Genomic DNA, 17633 nt, shown 5'->3' on the forward strand with positions numbered 1-17633 from the left:
GTATTATCCTGGAGAGAAGAATATTCCTGCTGATTTCCTGTCTAGACTACCAGTGGTTGGTTGTAGCCTTGCTGAGCATGTTCCTGTGTTATGGATCAAAGAATCTGCTCTAGACAAAGTGGAATGGGATGGAGAATGTGGTAGAGACCCGGTTTTAAAAGTGGTCATGGAATATGTGGTTCAAGGGTGGCCATGTTTGAGTGATTGTCATGAAGATACCAAAGTTTTTTGGAACGTTAGGGATGAGTTGAGTATCATCGATGGCAATTTGTTCAGGAATAACAGATTAATTCCCCCTTCTAGTTTACGTGAGAAGCTGATTAATTTAGGTCATGAGAGACATCTAGGTAGGAACCTCACAAAAGCTAGTATCAGAGAATGTTATTGGTGGCCGGGTTTAGATAAACAGGTTGAGGTTGTGGTGAAGGACTGTTTACAGTGTGCTGGAAATGATAAATCCAGGGTAGTCCGGACTGCTCCTTTATCTCCGGTTTCCATTCCTGATGAACCATGGGTCAAATTGGGTTTGGATTTGGTGGGACCTTTTGAAATGTTACCCTACAATGAAAGATTTGTGATTGTTCTTGTTGATTACACTTCCAAATGGGTCACTGCTTGTTGTGTACACTCTATTACCACCAGAACTGTGATAGATTTTTTGACTGATGTGTTTGCCTGTGAAGGAATTCCTAGAGTGATAGTGACTGACAATGGTGTTCAGTTCACTTCCTCAGAAATGAAGGATTTTCTTAAAAGTTTGGCAATCTCTCATTTTCGCACAGCACTTTATGCACCCCAAGCTAATGGGTTGGTTGAGAAAATGAATCAGTTGGTGAAGGCAAGTGTTCAAGTAGCTTTGGAAAATAGATTTCTATTAAAAATTGTATTGAGGGAGAAGTTATGGGAACACAGGAATGCACCAAATGTTGTTACTGGTATGTCTAAGTTTCGCATTCTAAAAGGCAGATTAGCAGGCTCAAAGCTGAATCCTTCGTGGTTGCATCCTAAAACTCAAGTTAGAGCAAAGTTCAATGACTTAAAGGATATTCGAGCTAGAGTAATTGAGAATCAGACGAAGTATAAGAAGCGATTTGATGAGAAGCGTTGTGTTCGTCAGAAGAGTTGGTGTGAAGGTGATTTGGTGTTTATTAAGAAACCTGTGTGGTGTCCTAAAGGAGAATCTAAATATATTGGACCGAAGAAGATTATAGAAGTAAAGAAGAATGTTGTTGTTCTAGAAGATGGCGAAGTTTGGAGTATGTCGCGACTAGCCAAGTGTTCCAAATTGTTGGACGAACATGATGCTGTTAGGTCTGATGTAGATGTGAATGTAGGAGTAAGAAGGAGTGGAAGGAGCTGCACATATCCTAGACATCTCAGGGATTTTGTGAGCTAATGTCTTGAGTGAAGCAATGTAATTGCCAACCCTTTCATCTTTAGCTTGCACTCTCATAAAAAGGGGCTGCCAAACCACCATGAATGCCTTGCAGGAATGTATTGCATTGCTGCATCTGGGATGCCAGCTCCTGGATGGCATTCACAATGGTTGACTGCCCTACAGAGATGGATCTCAGGAGGTCAATAGTCTCCTAACTCAGGGCAGCAGGGCTCACTTTGGCAGGGATTGAGGTGCCTGGGGCGAAGGAGATGCCCACCCTCCTGGGTGAGCAGGCACGGGCAACTCGCTGAGGGGCTACCGGGAGGGCGGTGCTGGTACGGGGCGGCAGCTGTACCTGCAGCTTGGGTGGTCACAGAGGTGTCTGCCACCACCAGTGAACTCCCATCGGAGGAGGTATCAGAGTCTGTGTTGTCCCCTCCAGTCTTCGCCGTGGTGCTCCCCTCGCCCTCCGTCCCACTTGTTCCCTTGGCATCGCTGGACTCTGCCTCCAGGGTCCTGTGGGATCCAGCTCCCTCTGTTGCCAGTGCCTCTGCTCCTCTGCCAGATGATGCTAATGCACACAAGGACAGGTTGACAAAACAAGAAAGGGGGGGGAGTGAGACAAAGGATACACTGGGTCAATGACTGCACCAACACCGCCGTTGGTGTACACAGCACCCTCACACATAGGGAACAGGCCTACCCACTATGGATTGCGCTACCAGTGAAATGGCTAGTCACCAAGGCATGAGGAGGAGCACACACCGCCAACTGCAGCACACCTGGGACCCACGCAGCCCTGCCTAGAAGTGAATACTAACAATCTAGGTTACCTGTATTTGCCATGCAACCATTACCCTTCCGAGGACCTATGCTTCTATGTCTGGCCTTAGGGGCAACCACTAACACACAACCACCACCCGAATACCACCCCATCATCCATAAGTTGTAATGATACCCACTGTACTCTCCTCCTTGTGGCTTCTGTGATTCCCTCAAGGGCCATTCAGCTCAGGGTAGTCCACAGCCAGTATCGGGGGGTCAGGGTCCGATGGCCACCCCTTTCTCATTGGGAGACCATCCCCAGCTGGGCCTCCACGGTCTTCCGTGGCCACCATCTCAGGTCCTCCCACCGTTTCCGACAGTGGGTGCGCCACCTTTCAGAGACCCCAAGGGTTTGCACGTCCTTGGTGATGGCACGCCATAATCCCTTCTTTTGAAGGGCACTGACTTGAAGAGGTAATACATGCAGGAGAACTCCATTAAACAAACAGTCCAGACTGTCACACACATGGCCCACCATACCCGATCCCATCACTATTGCAACAATCATAGGCCAGCTCACAACATGTACACCGCCAACAGACATTCCCCCACCCCCCCCGACCCTTACACGATGCCTTCACACACATCTCCATGCATGCATCCCACATGCATTGTGCTCACAGTGTACTCACCTGTTGGTCTGGTTGCCCACACAGCAGTCCGTACTGGGGTAGGACCCCATGTACCAGTCGCTCCAACTCCTCCGAAGTGAAGGATGGGGCCCTTTCCTCAGTCATATGAGCCATGGTAGGTTCCAGACACAGGTCACAGTAGCACATGCAGTGTAGGTCTTCTCCTGGTGATGGTCAGGAAACAAGTGTGATTTGAGATAGAAAATGGTGTTCACATCCACTGAGGTGTACACCGTCACCGCTTTCATAGATCCCCATTGGCCACTGTATCCCATAGGCCTCAATATAATCCAATGAGGAATTGCACTTCCATTCACGGTCGCCTACAGCCACGGCGCACGTTGGTGGAATTACCTCACTTCCACCTATCCCTCCAAACAGAACAGGTGGTCACCATTTCAGGGGGTGAACAGGCCTATCGATAATTTCTGCGTCTCAGTATAATTAGGCACATACTTTTAAATTACACTGTCCCAAAACATGATTGCACGATGTGGACTGCTGTTGTGGTATGGTTGTTCAAATTGTGACAGCCTTCTCACTCTTGTGTCCCTTAGATTACTACCTCTGTAGATGATTAGCAGATGGAGACATAACCTTTGTATAGACCTCTGGTGGACTTAGCTACCCTGGAGCACAGGCACATAATACTCACCTATAGGCTGGTCAGGGCCACAATCACAGAGCTGTGTGCCCACTTGGAGCCTGACCTGATCTCAGCCATCAGTCATCCAACTGGGATTCTCCCCTCTTGTGCAGGTTCTATCAGTGCTCCATTTCCTGGCAACAGGTTCTTTCCAAGTGACAGTGGGCTTGGCAGCATGAATGTCACAGCCAATGTTCTTAATCGTGCTGGCAAGAGTCTTGCCTGCCTCGGAAAAACTCTTGTGCAGCTACATTGCTTTCCCCCAAGTGGAAGATTTGGCTACTGTGAAGGCCAGATTTCATGCAATGGGACATAACCCCAATCCTGTTTTTTGGTCTAGAGCTCGCCCCCCACGTCCGCAGCACCACCTTGCTGTCTCGTACCCCTGACCTCCATCCGCGCCTGGATGGCGCCCAGCGCTACCCCCCCTGGCCCGCACGCCCCCCGCACCACCAGACTTCGCTGCTCGGGCAGCGAACTCCTCGCCCTTAATCCTGGCTCCTCCACAGCCTGCTTCCAGGCCACTCCGAAGCACACCAAAGGACCCTTCTCCTGCCGCACCTGCAACTTCACCTGCAACAGAACAAGGAAGCCTGCAACAACCAACACCAACCACCTCCACTGCATCCTCCTCAACACACGATCCGCACGAAAGCACGCCATCAAGCTCTGGGACCTGCTCGACACCACCGCCCCAGACGTAGCCTTCCTGACCGAAACCTGGTGGAACGACTCCTCGGCCCCAGACATCGCCATCGCCATCCCTGACGGTTACAAAATCACCAGAAGAGATCGCACCAACGGAATCGGTGGAGGAATAGCCATCGTCCACAAAGCCACCCTCAAGATCCACACCCACTCGGACGACACCCTCAAGACAGCTGAACACCTTCACTTCCAGATCCAAACGGACCCCAACACTACCCTCAGAGGAACTCTCATATACCTACCTCCAGGACCAAGAACCCCCTTCAGTGACACCATTTCCGACCTCGCAAGCACCCACGCCCTCGCCTCAACGGACTACATCCTCCTCGGAGACCTCAACTTCCACCTGGAGAACAACAACGACGGCAACACCGCAGCACTGACCACCAACCTCTCCAACCTCGGACTCAGTCAACTGGTCAACACACCCACCCACATAGCCGGCCACACCCTAGACCCACTCTTCACTGCAAGCAACCACACCTCCTTCAGCCACACCACTGAACTCCACTGGACCGACCACCACTGCGTCCACTTTACATTTAAGAAAAACACCGAACACCACCGCACCCCACTACCGCCACGCCGCCGCTGGAGCAAAGTCACCGAGGACCAACTAACCAGCACCCTCGCCAAGAACCCACCGACCGACCCTACCGACCCGGACTCCACCGCCATCAACCTCCAACAGTAGATCTTCAACTGCGCCAACCCCCTCGCACCACTCAAGAGGCCCACCGTCAACCAAGAAAAGAAAAAAGCAGCCTGGTTCACAGATGAACTGATCACCTCCAAACGCACATGCCAGAAACTTAAGAACAAATGCCTTCTCGAGCGCACACCCGACAGCCTGGCAACCCACAAGGAAGCTACCCGCAAGCACCACCAACTTATCCGACTCGCCATACGCCCCCACTTCACAGAACGCCTAAACAACAATGCACACGACAGCAAGGAACTCTTCTGCATCATGAAGGAGCTCTCCAACCCCAGCGCCAACATCAACGACGTCCCACCATCCCAGAAACTCTGCGACGCACTCTCCACCTTCTTCTACCAGAAAATCGCCGCCATCCACGACAGCCTCAACACCACACCTCCGCCAGACCCCACCTCCGACAACTCCTCCTACGCCGTCCGCCTCACCACCTGGACCCACGTAGATGACGCCGAAACCCGAAAGACCATGAACTCCATCCACTCAGGATCCCCCTCAGACCCCTGCCCACACCACATCTACAACAAAGCCGACTCCACCATCGCCCCCCAACTTCGTAAGATCATCAACCTATCCTTCGATACTGCGACCTTCCCGGACAGCTGGAAGCACGCCGATATCCAAGCCCTCCTCAAGAAACCCAAGGCTGACCCCAACGACCTCAAAAATTTCCGCCCGATCTCCCTCCTCCCCTTCCCAGCAAAGGTCATCGAGAAGATCGTCAACGCCCAGCTCACCCTCTACCTCGAAGACAACTCCATCCTAGACCCCTCCCAATCCGGATTCAGACGCAATCACAGCACCGAGACTGCGCTCCTCGCAGCCACAGATGACATCAGACAGCAAATGGACAATGGCGAAACTTCAGCCCTCATCCTCCTAGACCTCTCCGCTGCCTTTGATACGGTCTGCCACCGCACCCTACTAACTCGTCTCCACGAAACCGGAATACAAGACAAAGCCCTCAACTGGATCTCCTCTTTCCTTTCCGGCTGAACCCAGAGAGTCCGACTCTCACCCTTCCGCTCCGAAGCCACCAACCTCATCTGCGGAGTCCCCCAAGGCTCCTCGCTAAGCCCAACGCTGTTCAACGTCTACATGGCACCCCTCGCATAACTGGCCCGTCAGCACAACCTCAGCATCCTCTCCTACGCCGACGACACCCAGCTCATCCTCTCCCTCACCAATGACCCACACACCGCCAAAGCCAACCTCCACGTGGATGAGAAACAGCCGCCTGAAATTAAACTCCGACAAGACGGAAGTCCTCATCCTCGGACGCAGCCCCTCGGCCTGGGACGACTCCTGGTGGGCCACTGCGCTGGGACCCCCCCTACTCCAGCCAACCACACACGCAACCTCGGCTTCATCCTCGACTTCGCCCTCACCATGTCCAAACAGGTAAACGCAGTCTCCTCCTCCTGCTTCAACACCCTTTGCATGCTCCGTAGAATCTACAAGTCGATCCCGACGGAAACCAGAAAAACAGTGATACAGGCCCTCGTCAGTAGCAGACTTGACTACGGCAACGCACGCTACACAGGCATCCCAGCAAAAGACATCCAACGACTCCAACGCATCCAGAATGCATCCGCCCGCCTGATCCTCGACAGCCCCCGCCGATGCCACATCTCCCACCACCTGAAGGACCTCCACTGGCTCCCCGTGGACAAGAGGATCACCTTTAAACTCCTCACCCACGCGCACAAAGCACTGCACAACGCCGGACCCGCCTACCTGAACAGCAGACTCAACTTCTACGTCCCCTCCCGCCATCTCCTCTCTGCCAACCTCTCCCTCGCCATTGTTCCCAGATTCCAACGCTAGACCTCCGGCGGCAGATCATTCTCCTACCTTCGCCGCCAAGACCTGGAACTCCCTCCCGACCCCCCTGCGCCAGACCCAGGACCTCCTCACCTTCAGGAGACTCCTCAAGACCTGGCTCTTCGACCAATAGCAGCTGCCCTCCCCCCCCCCCAGCGCCTTGAAACCCTAACGGGTACATAGCGCGCTTTATAAATTTAATGATTGATTGATGATTGATTGATATTATTGCGGTGACTGAGGGTACACATATTGCGTTTGTCCCCCCCCCGGCAGAATTAACAGGTGTACAGGAATCCTCAGAGTTTCCACTCCATGAATGTGCAGATGGTGTGCCTGGTGGACCAGTACATCTTCCACGTCACTGCTAAATATTGTGGCTCAGTGCATGATACCTTTATCCCGAGGAATAGCAGCATCCCAAATGTGATATCCCAACTACAGAGGCAAAGGGTGTGGCTTATAGGTGAGCCTTGGGCCCCATCCAGTGTATGATGGTGTATGCCTCTGCTGTTTGCCAAATAGGATAATGTGTAGCTAAATGTTGTCCCTCAATACTTGCGGGTGACTCTGGCTACCCAAACCTATTGTGGCTGCTGACAACTGTGAGGAATGCCAGGACAAGGGCTGCAGAGCATTATAATGAGTAAAATGGGTGAACCAAAGGAATAATTGAGAGGACCTTCAGCCTCCTGAAGGCCAGGTTCAGGTGCCTCCTTATCACAGGTGGATCCCTGTGCTACTCACAGAGAAGGTCTGCCAGATAGTAGTGGCATGCTGCATGTTGCACAACCTGGCCCTCAGATGCCATATACCTTTTCTACACGAGGAGGAGAGTAGAGATGACCCTGTGGCAGCAGTGGACCCTGAGGACAGTGAGGATGAGGAGGCAGAGGATGAGGATGTGGACAAAAGAACATTAGTGATCCGTCAGTACTTCCAATGACACACAGGTGAGACAGTACAACTTCACATTTTGATGAGTATTGTTGTATTAAGTGTGGCATTGGCATGCTGACATTATCCACTAGTTTCCTGTACTTACTGTCACCTATGGATTATCATTTTATAGATGTTGGTTATATGACAACAATGTTGTGATGTCATCACAACAGAGAGCAACAGGTCATTCATTCTGTGCTCTCATTATGTACAGTTCATTTGCAATGGATGTGGCTGTTTCACTCAATTCAAATTTGCAATACATGAAATACTAGTAGTTGAGTTTTATCCAAGGGTGTTTATTGTAGTGCTAAGAAATTGAGGAGAAAGTGCAATGGAATGGCGTGATGATGGAGGAGATTCCAGGTTATTGTTCCAGTCTGGTTGTAGCACAGGTGCAGTGTCCATGGGGACACAGGAAGGGGAGCAATGGCAGTTCAAGGTGGACAAGGTGACAGAGTGGGACACAAGGGGAACAATCAGGAGAGTCTCATTTGCTGGCGGTGGTCTTGGCAAGTGTCTCTGGCTTCTGTCTGGGTCACAGGGAATGTTTGTGGGGTGGTTCACCTTCTGCAGGGGGAGGGGTGCTGGTGGCCTGTGGGTCCTCTGGGGGGCCTCCTGGCCACTAGCGGCAGTGGAAGTGGAAGGCTGTTCAGTTGACTGGCTATTGGTAGGGGCCAACTGGTGTGCTGTTGCCTCCCTCATGATGATGGCCATGTCTGCCAGTACCCCTGAAATGGAGAATATGGTGTTGTTAATAGCCTGCAAGTCCTTCATGATCCCCAGATATTATCCCATTTGCAGCCGCCTGTGCTCCTGCATGTTGTCAAGGATCTGGCCCATTGTGTCCTGGGAATGTTGGTAGGCTCCCAGGATCTCAGAGAGTGCCTCCTGGAGAGTCGGTTCCCTGGTCCTGTCCTCCTCCTGGTGCACAGCAGTACTCCCAGTGTACCTGTTGGCCTGTGCCTCTGTCCCCTGAACGGTGTGCCCACTGCCATTGACCCCAGGTCCCTGATTGTCTTGTGGGCGAGGTGTGGACTGGGGTCTATGTGCAAGTGGGCACACTGCTGATTGACTTGTCCTGGGGACAGAGGTGTGGGTTTGCTGGGTGGGTACTGTGGTGTTGGTTCCTGATGGGGGAGGCTCTGTGGTGGTCTGTGACTGGGCTTGGGTGACCAGCTGTCCAGTGGTCCCTGATGGGCCAGGTAGGTCCTCCAGATCGAGAAGTCCAGAGTTACTGCCATCACAGGGGGCCTCCTCTGCTCCTCTGTTGGGGGACTGGATAGTGGTGGTACCTCCTCTCCACTGACATTGGATGGGGTACTTGTGCAGATGTGAATGATGGATTATGCTTCAAGTGTATGACATTTGTACTTCCGTAGCTTCCCCTCTATGGTAGATGTTGCCCTTTAAGATTTTGCTTGTGAATGGTGATGTATTGTGGTTATGTTAGTTTCCCTATGCTGTGCATGCTTTAGTGATGGGTGTCCATGTTGGGCTGGGAGGGCTGTCCATGCATTGGTATGGCATGCAGGGCTGGGCATTATGGTTAGTCATATTAGTAGGTGCACTGTGTAGGATGATGTTGAGTGATGGGAGTGAGAGTGTGCTATGGCATGCAGGTATGCGGGAGGTCATAGGTAGTAAATGTTGACTTACCAGTGTGCAGTCCTCCGGCTACTCCTGCGATTCCCTCAGGATGCAGTATTGCCAGTACCTGCTCCTCCCATGCTGTGAGCTGTAGAGGAGGAGGAGGGGGTCCACCGCCAGTCCTCTGTATGGCAAGCTGATGTCTTGCAGCTTTGGAACGTACCTTCCCCCGTAGGTCGTTCCACCTCTTCCTGATTTCGTCCCTTGTTCTTGGGTGCTGTCCCACGCCGCTGACCCTGTCCATGATTCTCCACCATAGCTCCATCTTTCTTGCCATAGATATCTGCTGTACCTGTGCTCCAAAGAGCTGTGGTTCTACCCTGACAAGTTCTTCCCGCATGACCCTTAACTCCTCCTCAGTGAAACGGGGGTGCCTTTGTGGTGCCATGGTTGTTGTGTGATGTGTGTTGGTGAGGGTGTGTTGAGTAATGTGGTGGGGTGTGTGATGTGGAGTGCATGAGGGTTGTATCGGTGTATGTGGTGTGTGTGTCTAGTTGTCTCTGTGCTCTTCTTTTCAGTCTTGTGGCAGTAATTGTTTATAAAGGGTTGTGGGTAATGTGGGTGTGTATTTTATAGTGCTGTGGGTGAGTGGATGTGGTGTCTGCATGGTTGTCAGATGTGTTTTTTTGGGATTGGCCAATGTAGTGTTGTTTTGTATGTGGGTGTCCATTTTAAGGGTGGCGGTATGTACCACCACTTTATAACTGACCTTTGGTCTGGCGGATTTGTGTATGTGGATGAATTCTGTCAGACTGGTGTGTGTGTGTCATAACATGGTGAATGGATATTCACCACCGCTGCGGTAAGTTGGTGGTAGTGCCAGTGTCATAATGAGGGCCTAAGACTCCTTTAGCCTTTAAATTGTGATGTCATGAATTGTGCATATTCAATTTTCTTATTTGTATACACTGGTGTGGAGTACTTTTTGTGGTGTTTTCACTGTGTTACTGTAAGAGTTATTCCACAAATACTTTATACATTATCTTCTAAGTTAAGCCTGTCTACCCTGTGCCAAGTTACCAGAGGGTGAGCACAGGATAATTTAGATTGTGTAGTGACTTAACTTGTCTAGGATTGTGGCCCCTACTTGAGCAAGACGGTGTACCTCTGCCAACCACAGGCCCAATTTCCAACAGTTAGCCACAATGCCAGAGATCAAATACAAATGTTCAGGTAGAGTAGGGTCCAGAGGGAAGCCTGACTTGGTATTAAGAGTAAGTGCCTTGACTTTAAAGGTATAGAGAGGAGAGAAGTTAGACAGAATTGTGTGTTTATTGCCTCACTGAAATAGAAAACATCAGCCAATAGCATAGGCCCCTGTGTTTTAGAGAAGTCAGAAAATATATCACAAATGTTTGCAGAAAAGAAAATGGCCAAATTGTCACAAAAAAGACTGTATTAAATCAATATTGCCAAGATTCTTAGGATCTCAGTGGATTCTAACTATTTTAAAGAACTCATTCAAAAGATTGTGGGCATTAATAATTTTGGAAGTGCAGCATTGAGAATTTTTCTAAAAAAATAACACATTCATGTCTATGAAATAAGCACTCATATGTCCTTTCTCTCCTGTGGGTCATTTGGTAGGCGCCATTTTTGGTTCTGCGTTATTGCTTACTCACAGTATAAAATGGAGCAACAGTATCCAAGGCAATACTAAGCCAGTCATGGTAGTCTTTGTGGCCAGGTCATCATTCTGATTTAGAGTGAGAGAGATGGCTGTTAATGCCTGATTAAAGCTTTTGGTGGTCAACTTTTTTCCAATTCTGGATGTAAGTCCTCATATTAGGGGCTTTTAAAAATTGGTCGAGAAAGGCAACTCAAGAAGAAAATCAATAGGGCTGCAATCAGACCAAGTAAGAGTTGTTACTTATAATTTTGCCAAGTATATGTCTAGATGAACGAGGCAAATTTAGAATTTGCAAGTGACTAAAACCATTCATGGTGTCAATAACTGAACAAGTGTCAGAACAAGAGGGCATTTCAAGGAGAAAGTTGAAATCCCCAGAATTGTGAATTTTTATTTGTGTAAGAAAAGTTCTAAAAGGTGTCCATAGACAAAATGAAGTCTGCCCTTGGTCATAATTGGCAATAAATAAGTAGTCCTGAAAAGGTGAAGGTATCATGAATTTTCAAGTCAAAGATAAAGGTCTCATGCAAGGAAGTGGTGAGAGGGACAATAGTGCACTGAAAATCACCACAAAAGACAATCACCAGTCCCCTGCCCAGCTTGTTCAGGCAATCCTGTTGCAAGATACTCTAACCAAATGATAATGCCTCTACTAAATCCCTGACCTGAATGGTCATGAGCCCATGCATCTGTAACGAATATGCCATTTTTATTAAAGAACATCATAATGTTTTGCAAGATTTGTAATTGACTGTATAGCATGTGACATAGATAATTTCCCTTGGTCATAGCTTCAGCCTTGAATAGCTTCAGCCTTGTACGTGCCAAAGGCATATGGGAACATGCCAAGTCAACAAACTGGTTGTGAAAAGGTGGCCATGACCTTCAAAAAATACTCATTTTTTTTAGTTCTGAAATGTTTTATTGAGTTGTAGCAGTCTGAGAACAGATACGTCTGAATAAAATTTTTAACTGTGGCCTCATGCCATGCAAAAAAAGTGGCCTCAACATAACTTTAAAAAAAGAATATATATATATATATATATATATATATATATATATATATATATATATATATTCCATCGAATTCTCCACCAAAGAGATACCCCATGCTCCGGTAAAACTATTTTATCATGTGATGATTTTTAAACCGAAGACATTTTACACCTATGATTAAGGCTGGTAGTGACAGCCGAAACGCGTCAGGAATGCTAATATATCTCCTTTTGAAAATAAAATGCTGCACATTATTTTTTACCGGAGCATGGCGTATCTCTTTGGTGGAGAATTCGATGTAATAAATCTGCGAGGGTGCTCCGTACCTCTTAACGCCAATGATGCCCTGTGAGGATGAAGCTCCTAAACACGGAGAAACTTGTCAGAATGTATATATATATATATATATATATATATATATATATATTTCAAAAGAAGGGGATTTCTCTTTCACTTTGTCAAGAGAAAAGAACCGCACTCCGGTTAATATAATATAACTTATATAATATAACTTATTATTATGATGGACATATACATATTTTTGGCGCCAAAAATAGAAGTTTATTGCAGTAATAACATTAAAATAGACTGACATCAGAGGTGTAGGATTAAGTGTGGGCCATTGTTAAAATAGATTTTTGGGGATTGTGCTATTATAGGCAAGAAATGAATATGATCCTTATTCTATTAATCAAAAATTAATGAGGCTCCATGCAGTATGTTAAAACACCTCTAGAACTGCTCTAATATTGTTTTTCAATCAATTTAAGAAACAAAATTTTAAATAATGCATGTTAAAATAATTTAATTTATTTGACGAGATGTTATAAACTACATCTACCAGAAGACATAGCAAATGGGAAATTGAGGAGACAAACATCTCGGATTTTTGTAACAATATTATTGTTGGTTGAAGAACATTGGTAAAAAAAAGTTTTTGTTTTTTCTTGCTAAAGTGTATATATTTTGTGATGTTAAGGAGCATTTTTTGATTTTTTGATGTTTGGGTGCAATTTTAGTAGTATTTTTTCTGTTGAGTCTAGGTAGTCTATTTAAAGCGCTAAATGAGTACACAGGAAACACCTGTGAACAAGGTCCGGTGTGACCGAAACGCGTCAGGGGATACCTGTCTTGTTTGTTTGTAATCCCACGAATGGAATAAAAGTTTAATTATTAATTGCACAACGACGGAGTGCGGTTCTTTTCTCTTGACAAAGTGAAAGAGAAATCCCCTTCTTTTGAAATACGGAGGTCCTGCCTTCAATCAGCACCACCGGTGAAATAAGTGCGCCACAACACGCTTGTCAGGACATTTCTCCTCTTTTTATATATATGTATACATATATATATATATTTATATACACATTTGCCTTAGTTCCATTTAACAGAGAGGCGAGTCCTTGAAAAAATGTTTAAGCAGACCTACAGAGATTTCAATCATCATAAAAAGTATATAGAATTTGTAATGTGTTGAACAATACATATGTTGCACATTTATAGTTTGTTGACTGGGTTACCCTGACACAAATCTGACGGATATATTTTGTGTCTTAGTACAAGTGTTAAATAATATAATTCACTTAAAAGGCAGACCCAATATCTTTGATATATATTAGTGAAGTAACAACCAGTATTCTGAATTCACAATAAGGCCAATCATAAGGCTGTGTGCCCTTTATTGAGAACAGTATGGTAAAGTGTATTAGATTTCAGCTTCTCTGATGGGTGTACATTTAGGAATTTACCTCTTTAGTCTGTAACTGATGTGTGCATATTTGTGCTTTCAGTGTTCCCTAGAGGTACTGAGGAAGTCATTGGACGTGCCCAGACTTAGGGGAACAGCAGGACAGCCATTAGGAGTTGAAAGGGGGAACCATCAGCACTGAGGAATCAATTGGTATTGTGGGTGAGGAGGCTGGCCAGGATGTTGCATCTGTTCCTATGTCCACCACTCCCACTATTACTATCAGTAACCTCACTCCTGTGTCCCAGGAAAAGAGTCAACATCCAGTCTGGAAATATGCAGGGTCCCCTTAACCCTGGGCACCTCTCTCCCTACTCCCATTCCACCAGTACTGGTGTCAGAGAAGGCCCTGAAAGTTCAGAAAAGCCTCTCAGTAGAGCAGAAGGCATTATTGTATACCGTCAACAGTGTCACTCAGATACTGACACAAGTCATAGACATCCTAGATACTGTGATCTCTGCCCTGTCTGTGATTCCAGAGAGGTTCACTGTCTTATTGTACCTCCTCTGACACCATTCCTTTCAGCACACTTGCCTGTATTCTTCCTTCTGGCCCATTGTACCCAAACCATTCATCCTACTCACATAAAAAGCCCTGACCCCATTCAACCACATGCCACCATTTCAAGCTCTGACCCGTTCAGCAACCCAATCTAATTTCTCCTACTGACACCATCCATTCACCATTTCAACTGTCCCAACCACACAGACCCCAAAACCTTCCCATACCTATAAACATTCCCATAACACCTCACCTCACCATTCCCATTAGCCTTCTTCCCCGGAACAACCTTGCTCAGTCCCACCTATAAAAATTCTAAAAAGCACACCCAATCCCAAGACAAAGGTGCACAGAATTATGGGCCAGATGTAGGAAAGGGTTTGCGCCTCGCAAACAGTGAAAAACGCCGTTTGCGAGGCGCAAAAGCCTCTCCGCTATGCAGAAATGCATTTTGCGAGTCGGATCCGACTCGCAAAATACATTTCCGACTCGCAAATAGGACGGGGTGTTCCCTTCCTATTTGCGACTCGCAATGCTATGCAATTTAATTTGCAATGAAATCGCAGTTACCATCCACTTGAAGTGGATGGTAACCCAGTCGCAAATGGGAAGGGGTCCCCATGGGACCCCTTCCCCTTTGTGAATGGAAACAAAAATATTTTTTCAGAGCAGGCAGTGGTCCAATGGACCACTGCCTGCCCTGAAAAAAAAAAAAACTAAAGGTTTCGGTTTTTTTTTCCAAGTGCAGCTCGTTTTCCTTTAAGGAAAAACGGGCTGCAGATGGGAAAAAAAAATAAACTGCTTTATTCAAAAGCAGTCACGGACATGGTGATCTGCTGTCTCCAGCAGGCCACCATTACCGTGAGTGCCCATACTCGCAGTGGGGTCGCAAACTGCGACCCACCTCATTAACATTAATGAGGTGGGTCTTTGCGACCCCATTGCGAGTTGCAGAAGGTGTCTGAGACACCTTTCTGCATAGCAAATTGCGACTTGCAATTTGCGAGTCGCACGGACTCGCAAATTGCAAGTCGCAATTTTAAACCTACCTACATCTGGCCCTATGTCACTTCAATGAGGATGGACAGTCCCGTGGGGAGGAGATAGCTACATATGTTGGGATGGCAAGGAGTATTTCTTGGAGGCAATTTGATTCTCAATGACTGTGATACAACACTATTAATTTCTCACCTCACTTCCCGAACTGTGTTTTATTTATTTTGTGTATATATTCAGAAGATTAATATTTTGCTGTTTGTTCACATTGTTTTCATGAAAAACTTTCATTTAAAAAAATCTGTTGTTTGCATGAATATAGATTGTGTTTTAAAAAGGTCTACACAGTGACCAAATGTGATTGCATATCCCAATTTGTTTACAATTTACTTCTTTTTCCAGTGCTACTATTTACCTTGTGTGGCATTGTTGGATGTGTACTTTAGTCACTTTATCTCATGTGTTATGAGGGTGGCAAGGTTGCTGTGAGGGCCTGGTGGAAGAGTTCAAAGATGTTGTGTGTGTGAATCCCTTAACAAAAATCTGTAAAAAATAAATTAATGCATCGATTAAAACATTGTGGTTCACATATAGTCCATGCCATGAATTGCATATGCCTACACCTAGGATAAGCATATGAGCGCAATGTCTGGCAAGTGAGTGTGTGTCCAGCCCATGATGAACTGTTGATGAAATATATACATAAAATACTTGTGACTGGATAGTGGAAGTATGTGCTTGGGGTACATGAATGATTGATATTAATGTGGAATGTGTGGTGAGTGGGTAAAGTGTGATGAGGTTTGCACTCTGAATTTTTTCTGTTAAACACTTGAAATATAAATTAGTATTTGCATTTTTTTTTTAAATAAAGCTGTTATAGTGCTGAAATAATATGTAACTGTGAAAATGTATATTTGTGGAACAAAAAGTGCATTTATGTACTGACAACGTTGGCAAATTTGTCCAAAACATTTTACCTACATTCTATTTTGTGGTGGATTGTGATGTTTCTCCAGCAATGCCAGGTAGAGTTCCAGGATTTGGGATAGCATGGACATGTTTGATTAGGATTTGTGGCTGCTGTGGGCAGCTTTGCTATGTATGCTTTTTATCCTTCAACACTAGTGTGGAGGATGAACTGCCATTTTTTGCAGTGGTTAATTTGGGATAGTGGGTTCTGGTGCACGGCACTGGCCCTTAAACCTAATTGCCAGAACTGGCACTTATGACAGCTGCTACATGGTGGCACTGTTTGTAGAATTTAAGGAACAAAAGATGTTTATTGATTCAATATACATTTAAAACAACTAAGATCTGCCACCCAAGTCATTCTTATAGATTTGGGGGCCTCAAACAGTCTAAATTGTCACACTTGTAGTAGTGTGATTGTTAATAGCCCTGTCATGGACAGTGCTGGCAGTGGCAATGTGTGGTGCAAGTTGCAGTGGCCTCCTGATGAGGGTGCTGGCACTTATTTTCTTACAAATTAAACATTTCATTTTTCAGTCAATAGACAATTTACTGTAAATAGAAAGGAAACAATTGATTTTCCATCACTTCATCTGTTATGTTTAGAGTATAACTCTGTCAATGGGGGAAGGAAAATGCAGTGGAGTCAGGAGATGGTTGAAAGACTTTCGTTGATGCTCCATTCTCTAAATCAGATAGACAGACCCCCATTGCTGCAGACAGATAAGCAGTTTTTGACAACCCATTTGTATCTGCCCAACTCTAAGTCGGGCCTGTCGAATAGAAGGTCCAAACACCAAGTAATTAAGGGATGGAGTTAGTGATGTGACAAAAACATCTGTAAATGATTTTGCCTTCCTAAGATATTGTAAAGAAAAAAGTATATAGAATTGCAACATAAATCTTACTGGTGTTTGCTTTTTGTTCTTGAAGCTATATAGCCATTCACATGTAACTCAATAGGAGGGTGTATCCTAACTGTCTAACATGGTGGACCTTATATTAGTGGGCTCTGTTGCTGGGACATGAGACTCTCGTTAATCTGCTCACACACTGCATCCTAACTGAGTGGAAATAGGTGAGATACAATTTTCTGATCCTGAGTGCATAAACCTGGATACTTTTCCATCCCAAATCTTTCTCTGGACCTCTGCTGATTTGGCCAACTAGCTCAGAAGATTGTGGTCAGCGCACCACATTCCCCGGCCTAATCAGGACTCAGAGGAGATCAGCTCTGGCAGTTCCTGGGTTGTTGAGAACCCCCTTTTGAGGTATATTTCTCTGTTACTGGGCCAGGGATGCACTCCCCTGGGTCTGCTTTCCTGTGGCTCAGTGGGATCTTGTGCCACCACCACTGGTTATAGATGTGAGGCCAGGTGTGACCTGCTGCTCTAGGCCTGCTCATGGTCCCTGAAGGATTAGAAGCCTTGTGGCAAAATGTTCTTAGATAAGGATATATTGGTGGTCACT

Source organism: Pleurodeles waltl, chromosome 7 (genome assembly GCF_031143425.1).
Source record: "Pleurodeles waltl isolate 20211129_DDA chromosome 7, aPleWal1.hap1.20221129, whole genome shotgun sequence".
NCBI classification, from domain to species: Eukaryota; Metazoa; Chordata; class Amphibia; order Caudata; family Salamandridae; genus Pleurodeles; species Pleurodeles waltl.